Here is a 13800-nt window from a genome sequence, read left to right on the forward strand (position 1 = left end):
ATCTTTTCTAGATCGATGCTGTAAAAGAGCGGATAATTTTTCAACAAAAGGTAAGGATATTTCTGTTTTTACTTGATCTTTTCTAGATCGATGTTTGTACACTCTGATTTGGGAATCAATTCTTTGGGAATATTCTTCTTTTTTAGGTTCTTGATTTACAATGATATGTAAACATATTTCTGTATCTGCTTAATCTTTTATAGATTGATGTTTGAAGATTCTGATTTTGGGAATCTGATTTCTCTTTTATTGTATAAGAACATAATATTTTCTAATGACATGTAAGAATGTTTTTGTGTTTGTTTAATCTTTCTAGATCGATATTTGAATACTCTGAGTTAGAAAACAATTTTGTTTGGAATATTCTTTTTCTTTATTGTATAAGACCATAACATTTTCTAATGACATGTAAGGATGTTTCTGTGTTCCTTTAATTTTACTAGATCGATGTTGAAATACTCTGATTTGTGGAATCATCCTCTGTGGAGTATTCTTTTGTTTTATATTGTATAAGAATAAAAAATTTTCTAATCACATTTCAGGATGTTTCTGTGCTTTCCATACATAGTCTGTATTCTTCGGTTGTCGAAAATCCTAACCGCACATTATTCCTATTTAATATGAAGTGACCGGTAATTCAATCATTATTTTTAAATCTGATCTGGTGAGATTTAAGAGATACTTACCCTTCTTCTTTGCGTATTTTGAGCAGTGGAGATTTGTAAACGAACAAATTACCAAAGTCTGCCATAGAGTTTATGTGTTTCAATTTAAATTCACATGTATCTACAAGATACTACACTTTAAAGTATAATGGAGTCATTTTTATTGTCAAATTTCGTTACTTTAGTAAATGATTTATGAAGAGTCGAATTTATTATTCGTATTAAATAAATATTTTGCAAAAAAATAGAATATAAATAAAACACATTTCAATTCTCTCTGTATATTTCTCTTTACAGATAAATCAGTAAATAACAAGCTGGCGAGATATTTATGCAATTGTCCTCTATTTTCCATTCTGCAAATCCATATTCGGAATTCATGAATTTAACCGTAAGCTTAAATATTCATTTCATTTTGTATTTTACTGTGCTGTGCTCTAAAACCGCGGAATTGGTGTGCGTTTTGCATTTACAACGAAAATCACTTTTCTAAGTACTAGTGCCGCAGGAGATAGTTGCATTCGCCGAAATAAACCCCTGCTGCCCAAGTGCTTATCAAAGAGATTTTATTGTCAACATGGTGTGCTTCCATTGGAAACCATTTAACGCGGATTGTGGCTTTGTGAAATCGTGGCAAATACTCCAAATAATTAATGTTTTATTATTATTGTGTATGTGTTAGGAATTCAAACGAAAGTAAAAAGAGTATCAGACAATTTATTATGGTATAGTGATATAAAAAATAAATTAAATTAATTGGTAAGCTAAGAAATATTTATTTTTGTAATAATAATATTGTAGCATAATATTTAATATTGTATGTATATATTCATATTTAAATTTTAGTTACTTAAATGTTACTTTAACAACAGCTCATATAGTCTGAATGCAAGAGCAACTCGAAATTTAAGCGAACAGCTAATTCTTAAACCTCAAATTCCATTCTGTGTGTAAATAATCAAAACGTCAGTAACAATAATAACAACAACTGCAACTGTATCTACAGTACAGTAGGTACATAATACACAATAACGAAGCAATTAGGACTATCCTTGAGAGAAGCGGTTTATCAATATCTGCGAAAATCTAAGCGAAACACTAAACACTACCGCACCTAGAAGAGGTGGAATACTGTTGAATCTGCGCAAAATGGACAAATGTATGCAATTAAACACACAAATACGAGTATCTTAAAGCTTGCAATGCATATGTAAGTATCTCAAATAACACATAAGTACATTTCACTACACGTACATGCAATCATACTTACACTTAACGCGAAATGTTTAACGAAAGGCGTAATCTCAGTACCAGGACAAATATCCTTAGCGTACGAAATGGAATTAATTTCACTTTGTCGATTACTTAATTAGGCAATTTGTATGTGTTGTACCGACGGCGTATACAGCGCATAACAGCAAAAACAGAATGATTATACGCTGCACAACGATAACAACAACAACACCAATAACAAAGTTAAGTATTTGCTTATACCGCAAACCGTGAAGGATATTACGGCAATTCCTTAATATTTACAAGAAATTTAAATAAAACCTTACTTCTGGAGAATAGAACTCCTTATAGTGCAATGACATGGTATGATCATTTACATTTGTTCAGGTAAATATTTGCGCTGCATTCGACTGACTCCGCATACCAATAGATTCTGCAGCACCATTTTCACACCCCAGCACCTTAACCCTGCACATCCACTAAACTAAACTGGTTGTGGTGAATTCTGAAGGAGCCTGAATTAATCTGAAATGCCAATTAGTGTACACGCAAATAAAAATAGACAAACTCAAGTAGTACGTGGCAATTGGCTGAGTGCGTCTTAGTGAATTGATAATAGAGTACTTGAGTGTACCTGTAAAGAAATTCTAGAAAATCTGTTTATTTAAGTTTTAAGAGAATTTAAATTTACTTTATACACATAATAAAAGTTTTTGTATACCATAACTATTATTATGCAAATGATGGATGACAGAGTAAGATTCAAATGCTCATATAAACAAGTAGGCCATGTTAACCTGGAAGTTGCACATAATTTAAGTGCTTTCAGTGTGTTACTTGCAAGTTGAAGAAAGTAGAGGTAAGCACTTCTCTTAATGGGGTCTAAGGTAATATATACCGATACCGGCAGGGACACATCCTGGGAAGCACCAGAGCGTCTACACTGTCAGCTTTCTTGTACTCTTCGATGTTCCTATGTTCAGATGAGGGTGATGTTAGTCAACCGATTTAGTTCGTCGATTGTCTCTCTACATTCTTTTAATATCTTTGATTTTGATGTGAGGAATTCAAGGACTTTGATTGCTGCTTGGCTGTCAATGAAAATGGCAATATTACGTTTGTCCTTGATGTGACTTGCAATCTGTAAAACTGTGGTCTCATTAGGTAGCCTAAGAGACTTGTTAAGATTTTCAGATGGCGTGAAGATCCCTGCTCCTGCTCCAGATATAAGTAAACTTTTATATTATATATTTAATTATGTTACTTAGGACACCGTATTATTACTGAGTGTTGATACAAACATTTAAAAACAAAATTGTAGGAAGTTGAATTATTATTATTAGACAATATTATTATTGTGATATTATAATAAATTCATTAGATTTCATTATTTTGACATTGTTTGTTATGTTACTGAAATTGGTAGCTATTTTTAAATGGACTGACGCTATTTTAACATCTAATTTTCGCAATATGTTCGTTATTTTCAGATTTGAGTTCAGTTCAGTTTAGTTCGCTTTTGTGCAGCACGAATTTTGCACCCATACATACAAAATCTTTTCATTCCGCAATCATACAAAATCGTAGCATATCCAAAGGAGCAAATTTAACAAGTTTGGTACGTGAGGATAATGCGAAGCTTGCGTGCGAATTATTATCATCTTGAGTGAAGCATTTTCTCATTTTCTTCTTTTCCAGGAATATTAAGGATAATTTCACATTTGTAGCTACAAAATATTCGTTATTGTTGTTGTTGCAGTTGATGTTGCTGCTATTATTTTATACACACTTAAGATTATATACGCTTTTAATAACCAGTGTCATAGTGTCACAAAATATGTTTTGAGAGACAAAGGTCAGATTGTTTTTTGTTATAACTAAAGTTGCGTGGTGTGCAAGGATTATTGTAAAATAATGTTTTAAAAAAACTTGCTGTTTTATAACAAATTTTTAGTTTTATTGGGACTTTATTTGACCGTAAAATGCAACTTCCCTCTTTGGTTTAGTTGATGTACTGCTCTGGCTTGAATGCACACTGTTTGCATTTGTTTTATTATTATTTTTTGGTTATTTTCAGTAATTGCTCTGCTGTGTCTTTGTTGCTTAATGGAAATGAAGTTTTAAGTAAACTTTAGAAGAATTACGTGCCACAAAAAACACTACACACAAAACTATTATTTTGTACTTAAGTCGAGGGGAACGCTTGGGTCAGTAATTGCAATTCATTTTAGTAAACTTTGATTTTGTACAGATTTTTATTATTTTTATAGTTGAAAATTAAAATATTTATTTTCTGAATGTAAGCACGTCTTCAACAACAGCAATTATAGTTCAACTCTTATATTTTTAAAATGTAATTATATTTATGTACAACTTTTACGCTTAAAGGAATATTAATGGTGAAATGTTTTCAGGTTCGCATTAAAAATGATCCTTTCTGAAATGCTCTTAGCTCTTATATTGAAGCTATCAATGATTTAATTTCCGCTTCTTTCTACTATTCCCATTCATGCTAATAATTAAGGGAAATTAAAAAATATGGATGGAATAAAAAAAAAAGAAAGCAATTGCTCTCCGTAACATTACCGGTTCAGCTCTCCAACGGAAATTCGTTTGTTGAGTTCAGCGAACAAAGGTAAAAGCGTAATTTTTTTTATTTATTTTATAGAATTTAACAAAAAATGTTTTATATTTGTCGAGTTATATAAATTCTTCAATAAATTCTACTCACTCCATCCCAACACAGGCCCTTAAATGTTTAACGTAGATACATTTTTGAAAATGTTCATATGTGCTTCGGTATGACAATTTGTTTTTCTATTTTAATTTTGTTTTACGTAAATTGAATTGAATTGAATCGTTTCTGAAATTGGTTAATATTGCTCTCCTGTTGCCAATCGAAATTGTCCTTGCTAACACGTGAATTTATCTTGCTTACCTTAGCTGATAGCAGCAATCCAGCAAACACATCCAGCATTCAGTTCGGAGCGTTCAGAATATTGTCGAATGCATTTTCTATACAAACATTGTTTCATACATTGATGTTATCCTTCTCATACATTTGCTCCTCATAGTCGCATATTCACTGAGTTGGAGTTCTGTTTGTTTTCAATTTGCATCGATGTGATATCTTCTCCAAAAGTGGCAATGTTTCTAAAATAGCTCACACGTTTTCCACTGCAATTTGCTGTCAACGAAAGTCACTCTTATCAATTTGCAGCTTTCAAACGTGATACGCTTGGGATTGTTGATTGATATTTTCCGTTTTTAATTTCGTTTCTTTGAATTTGCTAACAATTTTTTTCAATATATTTTGAAAATTTAATGAATATTCATTTTAAATAAGAATATTCATTTTAATGTTACAATTCATCCGCAACAAAGTTCAATCATTTTTATTGGTTATAAGATATTATAGCTTCCCTGTATATTGATATGCATAAAACATACGTATATTCTTAAATTGTTAAGATAATTTAAAATGACATAACAACTTAAATTATAGTATTCATGCTTCAGCAAATAATATAAAGCGAGCATGCAACCATCACCAAAATATTGTTGTTTTGTTGAAAGATTACAATAAGATGTCAAAAGATAACTATATAAATTTATTATATAAAGTCACTAAAAAGGATTTAGAGATTTAGAACGTTTTGAACGACAGCATGATCACTTAAACTCGTAAGATACTCTGTGATGCTTACCAAAGTCTACTTAGAAAAAACCTGATCTAACTTGTTTTGAAATAACCCGTTATCATTGATTGGATAAACCCTGAGAGTATTGAACGGTTTTATCACAAGGCACAACTATTCCATTCTAAGTTTCTCAAAACCACACGTTATTGAAAGAGTACTATTAATACCAAAATCGAAGGCTTCAAATAAAAGAGCAATACTTCAATTTTTAATAAGCAAGTAAACATTATCTTATTATAGGAACCAGTAATTTCGGTAAATGAAGTCGAAAAGTATAGAGTATAGAGTAAGGCAAGCACTTTAATTTATCAAAGTGGTTTTGAAGATATCATGTGGCTTAACTGTTTGTCTTATGATCAACATTTGTTGCCAGTAAAGTTTAAGAACAATAAACTGATTTTCAACATTTTTGAAAGAGGTGATTATTTTAATAAGAAGATTTAGATACCTTTATCCCATGTTTCACCAAATCAATCACATTTCTCGCTTATGCATGATATGATGAAGCCAGCAAGGCTGCCAACTTTTGTACACCTAACTATGTCAATGTTCGTATAGCTAATCATCCCATCTGATTCGGTACTCGTTGCTAACGCGTAAGGAGCCATAGATCTTTCGAAGAATTTTTCTCTCGCTTTCTCCTAACTCATTCTCACCACTCTTGGTTATTGTCCAAGCTGCTTACCATATAGCAGGTCAGGGATGAATAGAGATTTGTTGAGCATGATTTTCGTTTGTCGAGATAAGGTTTTATTTTTCAATTGTTAACTTTGAGTTCACAACTTCAGACTGAAGTTGGAACGATTTTAATAGGTGAAAGAAATTTAAAATTGAAGGGTATATAAGGCTTTTGTTATATTCTGCTTATTATTCGACCTTTTCAGAATCATATAGAGATACAAAATTATCTTTACTAGAATTTTATTGCGTAGAAGCAATGAGAAAAAAATTTATGGTCTTGGAAACGCATGGAATAATAAAGTATAATGCATATTGTGTAGCTTGGATATAAAAGCTCGGAATAAAACTTAATACTGTTCAACTGCTCCGTATGTGTTATCTTAGAATTTATTAACTTAAAAATGCAACTTCCCACTATTACTTATAATCATTTGTCTTAAAGGTCAATAAATTAAATTTTTGAAAGTTTTGTCTCTACTAATTATCTGTACAAAAACACTAACCTAATTGTGTCTTAAACAAAATAAATGCGTTGCTCTTCCATGCAACTATGTTAAAATGAATACCACAATCCTTCTGCAAAATTACCAATACAGTCACGCCAAGTCAAACAAATACGCACTATAGCTGAACTTACTCACAGACGCATTTCTGGCAGTAGAAACGCCTCAGGTTGGTACGATGCTCTGTCCCATTTCTTTTTATAACCCCGCACGCCATATTGTTCGCATCCACTATAGTACAATAGTATTATACGAGTAAAATATTTTGCAAGCGTGTGTATGCTTCTTCATTTGCTTCTTTAAATATTTACCTGAGGTCCTTTAACAAATGGTTCTAGTGTGGCTCCTCCTGTTTGTTGTTGCAATGAGTATTAGACTTGTTGTTCTTGTTCTTAGAATTGTGGTGTTGTTGTTGCGATTGTTTGCTTAATTTAACTTGAAGTTTAAGTTAAATAACTTGGTTAAACATTTAGGTTATGTTTTCTCGTTTCTGTTGTCATGTCTTAGTTGCTCTTAGCCGGGCAACAAACGACGTTGTCGCATATACTTACCATTAAATGGCTTATGTATGTTTGCGGCCATATTAAAATATGTCTTTATGTCTATATGTTGGTACGTGTTTGTATTTATATAGTTCTCAAGCCGTTACTATTGCATTTGTAGCATCCGTAAAAGACTATGACTATCACAATATATTATTTTTATTTATTTAGTTTTTAGTTCCATCTTTTTTTTATATTCTGTAGTTGAAATACTTGGCAAGGCATAAGCATGTCGTATGGAGCTTACTAAATAGCTTATTTGTTGAAGTAATAATGGTAGTACTATTTTTAGTGTACTTGTTGTTGTTATTGTTGCTGTTAGTATCTTTGTTAGTTGGGATTACACAAGCAAAGACATGCCTGGTTATGTGTACATATCCTTATGTTATAGTTGAATTATTTGTTAGAATAAAAGACACTTCTGCATTAGGCACAAAATGAGCTCAAATGTCAACGTCTTAAGTTCCATTGTGGTTTTTGTGTCTTGTATTTATATTAATAAAAATATTTTAGAAACAAAAATGTTTTGTTTATGTCATTTCAACATATTCGGAATAAGTGGTTTTATCAATGCAGAAAACATATATATACATGAAGAGGAATTAATTGTGCTCGACTAAGCCACAAATAAATTTGTTATAAATAATACTCGAAGTAAGTAAAGGTATCCAAAAAACTGCGCTGAATATTAAAACTAGACAAATAAATTTTATATTATTCAGAGTTTTTAATAATTTATTGTTTAAATGATCAAATTTTCTTTATATATTTCTTTGATATGTAAATTATTTTGAAAAATATAAAAATTTATTATTGTAAAGAAATTTCACAACGCCTAAAAATATGCAACATAAAGTTATTTTAAGTCATAATATACATAAATCAAATATCTTAGTTATTTGCTTATAATTTTACGATAACAATAAAAATGGTAGTAAATAATTCATTTGTCAGACAGAAAGTTAATATAAGCTGACCTATAACACTACCCTTGGGGTTCAAGGTTTGGCAACCCAATAAAAATGTCAATTACTTTGTCGCAGAGTTATAAATACTCATACGCCCCAAGTTAATAAGCGCAGTCAAATTTATCAAAAATTCTCCGTAAGGTCGTGCCTTATGCAATTCCTTTCCACATGCATGTACATTAAAGGATAATTTTAATGTTGTCATATTTAATGACAGTTTGCTTTTGGCTGGCACAATTTATTGTGCATCTAATTTAACTACTTGAGTTGATATCTGAAATCAAATAAAAATCACTCGAAATTGCAATGATGCCAGTAGCAACCTTCGAAGTTTTCCAATTTAATATGTGTACTGCATGAATGTGAAATTTTTGATAAATAAAAAAATTCATAAATATATTTTTATATTTTTATTTAAAAGGATATTAAGCTCTCATAGCATAGAGCAAAGGATGTGGAAAATATTTCTACATTTTTCATTTTTATTGAAAAAGTGTGCAACTGAAATGATATACCATAGTATACATGGTTACTTCTACCAAAATATTTATTGTGCAAAGAGTTATGGTTGTTCGTCTACGGCGTTTATTGGAAAATAAAATTTTATATATATATTATTTGTATAAGCAATACTGGATATTTTTTTTATATGTTATTAATAACTTTTAATGATTAATAAAATAAAAAAAATCAATTTATTTTTAAGATTTTTCATATCAGTTTGTTTTGGTTTTAATCATTTATAGTTATAGCAAAATATTGAAATATTGAAAGACTCAAGATCAACATAATTTAATTAAGTGGTTCGATGGTTAAAGCATACGATTGAGATGTTTGTGCAATTTGAGATATCAATTGATGTAAATAAACTATATGTATATGAATGCAATATTATAAAATATAAAATATTAATGAAATTTATTAATACTGAATAGAATATCAATATAAATAAAAATTTTTTTTTTAATATTTGCTTTATACTATAGATAACAAATACTTAAAACTACTGCGAATGTAGTTTTCGGTGTTTACTATTTCAAATATAGCCAAATGAATATTCGAATTGTTAAATATCATACCAGTTTTTAATTGGACATAATAAATGTAAAGAACACTAAATAATGTATTGAGTAAGCTTCATCGGCAGAAGCATCAAGTTCTAAGAGTATAAGTTATGACCATCATGTTATAATAATAATAACACTGTAAAATAACTTTTCATATTATTTTTAGTGAAAAATAATAGCTCACTGAATCTAAACTTAGTAGACAGTAAGTGTATCATAACTTTTAACAAATCTAATATTATTATTACTGCTTTACAGCTATATATCTTGATGCGGTCTGTTATTTTGAAGTTTGGTATAAGGAACTGCATTATTATTATAAATATAATATAATCTATTTACTTACTGACTGTTGAAACTCTCAGTAGCGCATAGATGCCCAATAAGCTTTTAGAATAAATCCAATTTTATGACGTACATTATGTCAAGCAGTGTTCAGCTCAACGCACGATTATATTACAGTTGATCGAAACATTAGCTTGCGACTCCTACTGCAGTCATGTTACATGAAATACCATAACCTGCGATCGCAATATAATCGTAAATTGGACCTTACCTATCTTTATCTCGATAATTATAGGTCTACGCACTCTGTTGCCAGAACAACAGACTACTGACCTCATTGTAGGTAGCATTTTAGTAAGTTTATAAAACTACTAAAAGACCTCTTTGTTTTGCTATTTTACTTAAAAAAAAAATATTTCTAATCTTCTATAGATTCTAATTAAAGAATAGAATCTAATTAAATTTCTATAGATGGAATCTTAGTTGTGATTCTCCATTCTGTCAATTAATTCGTTAAAATTAAAAAAGCGATGGTTTGAGGGATGAAATGTCCAGGGAAAGATATAAGCGGAAATGATACGGAATAATCATATATTACAATACGACAGTAATATAAGATGTATATAAATATAATATATTTAAACTTATTTATGTTCTATTAATAGCAACTGATTTTATTCCGTAAATTGATCGAGAAAACAAAAGTCCATTGAATTAAAAATTTTAGTTGACTTAAGAAATTTTCTGATTGGAAATTGTGTTATCGGAGGTGTAACGGGATGTGTTATCAGCTGCGTTATTGGAGATATATGAATCTATTATATTAAGTTTAAGAATTTTATTGAATTTTTAAAAAATTTCTGTTTATAAATTATTGGAAAAATAGCTGTCTAATATATTGAGATTAAATATATACTTAAAGCACTTGTCTTTAAGCCTTTACATTTGGATAGCTTTAATAATTTCAAAATAGAGAGAATTGATTTCTAATAAATAATAGAAATAGTGTTGTTTTAAAAATTCAAACAAAACTTTTTAGGTGAACTTATATTTTATTAGCAGGATTGCTATTAATATGCAGTGTAAGTGAAAACTCGATATCCCAATATGAAACACATTGCTTTGAGAAGCTAGCTATATCCGTACACTTACGTCATTGCTAAAATATGCTTAAAATTTTAGAATTTACCATATATCATTGTCAAATCGGGTAACCCGAAAAATCGAAACTCACCACAAACCATAAAATGCACTTAATCAATATCTTATGTCTTATACTCTGGAATATTATTAGAATATAATGATTATATTAAAACATATGTAAATATTTTTTATATATTTATTTATTAATGAGCATAAATGTTCAGGTTGACCTTTTGTCCTCTGGGAACTTATAGTTATTTCAAGTTTGTTTTTTATCAACATTTTTAGAAATTTACTTGTTGTTTGGCTACTCAAAATATAATCAGGATATCTACGAATAATTTCAATGCAAATTTTTAACCATTGTAATTTATTTTTTATGTTCAAATTTCTAATATTTTGCTGGGATGTGGATAGCAACGTATGTATCTGTCAGTATGTGTCAGCTTATAAATATATGCTTGGCTGGATTTAATATTCTACTCTTTATGTTCTAAATTTTTTTAATATTTTTCTTATTTTTATAGTTTTTCATATCTATTATATATTTTTCCTTTTTTAAACATTTTATTGTTATTGCAATGTTTAGCCAAACTTATCGTTTCCATAATAACTTTACAAGTGCAACGTTTGTTATTAAATTTTTCTTTCTGCTATATTATATTTTACATATCCTTTTTTAAGTATATATATCCCATGCAAATACCAATGAAATCATATTTTTTTATGGTGCACCATAGTAACAAGTTAAAGTTTTCCTTGTTTCCGGTATGCGTGGCATGCACTTTTCAGTATCTACACAATTGCACATTATGAGGAATTTTTAAATACAATATATATCAGTGGTACCCAGTACTAGTACTAGTACGAGTACGAGTGCGAGTATATTGTTAGCTGTTCTTTTTGGCATAAGCGAAAGTTTATCTGTCTCCGTAGTTGCCTGTTAGATTGTGTTTTATGAGTACTTTTATTTGCTTGATACCAGATACCAGATACCAGATACGAGATACGATATACTTACATGTTATGGCAATTGTAATGCCAGAGTAAGTTGTGCGCATTACACTTCTAAAGCTCATATTATGAGTATGAATATTTTGGCGAGACGCCATTTGTTGGGTCTTTGCCGGAATCTGTTACACTTTTTATACATTTTTTTTTCCATTTTGCATATTCCATTTTGCAGTTCATGTCAGTTGAAAAAGTATCTGACTACACTGAAATGTTTAATACAAAATATATTAGTTTAAATTAAATATAGCATGAAAGTAGTGTATATATTAAATGCTGCTTAAATAAATGTCTTCTGCAGTAGTTGTCATTGAAGTAGAATATTTGCCTCTTAAACGATATATGGGTTAGTTAAATAAACTTAAGTACAGTGTATTTTTACAGTGTATTTATTATACATAAACGGTTCAAAATGCTGGAGAAAGGTCATCATCAAGTAAATAGTTAGCTAAAGTGCAGCCAAGAGAAAATCCATTGATAAGCCAATGTTGTACATTATCCGAAAAAGTTAAAAAGTTTATTGAATTTACAAATTAATGCTGAGATTATTGCATTTAATATGAGAAATATTAGCTTAAATTTTATTTCAAAATAAATTTTTGGCATATACTTTAAGTTTAGTAAAAACAGAATGAATTACAACTTATGTCTTGAGTTGAAGCGTAATATTCTTATAGAAGAATGCGCCAGAAATATAAGATCAATTCATAACGTTTCTAATCCATAATATGCTCGTGGATTCATATCGATCATATGATAGAGCTATGCATAAATTTTAATTATTTTTTTTATATCCTTTTTTCTCAATATATTGTTTGCATAAAGTTATTTATATTCATATGCTCCCATACTATTGACCAGCAGTCAATTGATTTGCAGAATGTGTCCGAACTTAGGTAATATGCGAATTTATTTATATACGTATCAATTATGACTTCTACAATGTAATTTCAATTATTAATAAATTGAATAATGTTTATAGAAAGTGTGATATAATAAAATATATATAATAAATAATAATACAATATATTAAATATTTAAATATTTTATACTTAACATTTAATCTCGCACATTTTATTCTATTTTATATCCATAAATATTCCTGAATGTTCTTTTTTCAGATTGTATTAATAATAAAAATAATAAAAAAAAATTTATTTAATAAATATATAATATTTTGTTGCTTACCGCTAAAGACGGGACTACTAAATTAATCCTAAATTAACACTAAACTACAACTAAATTATTTCTAAATTAATACTAAATTAATCCTAAAATACGTAACGAACGAGTATGAAAATAAGTAATAACGAATAAAATCTCAAAATTTTGTTTGTGTGTTCTTTAAATTTTTCTCATTTTTTATAAAAAAGGAACTATCCTGAATTTAGAAAGAAAAATGCTTATGTCTTATGAAACTAGAGACAACTAGGAATCGAGATCAGCCATAAATACGAATAAATACGACTTTTATACAGATGACTAAGTGACAGAATAAGATTTGGGAGCGATTATCTACTCGAAGAATATACAGATTAAACAGTTTTGTTGATTGTCTGACACTTGCAGCAATTTGGGTATATCTCTGGCTGAGGTAAACAAAAGTGTGGCTGACATAAATACGAACTGTAGAATACGAGAATTCATGACGCTATATTCAATATCATTGCCTTTGCAACCTGCTTACAATGAAATGTCACAACTCACTACTAGAACCATGGATCAAAATCAAAGTATCTCTTTGAAGTTATTACTTAACTATAATTTAAGACAGGACTACAGTAAATACAAGTTCAGTCTCTTGGATTTCGTTACTTTTCTATACTGGTAGAAATAATGAAGATGGACTTAATGGATCTGCTTAACTTTAACTAGTAGCTCAAATTTTTTAACAAGGATAATAAACAAAATTGTATTGGAAACGAAGTTTAGTGTATATTCGGAAGCATGGTAGGCGTCACAAGTTGTTCCCAAATAGAAGAGTTGATATTTATATTAATA

This window comes from Teleopsis dalmanni, chromosome 2 (assembly GCF_002237135.1).
Source record: "Teleopsis dalmanni isolate 2A chromosome 2, ASM223713v2, whole genome shotgun sequence".
In the NCBI taxonomy this organism is placed as follows: Eukaryota; Metazoa; Arthropoda; class Insecta; order Diptera; family Diopsidae; genus Teleopsis; species Teleopsis dalmanni.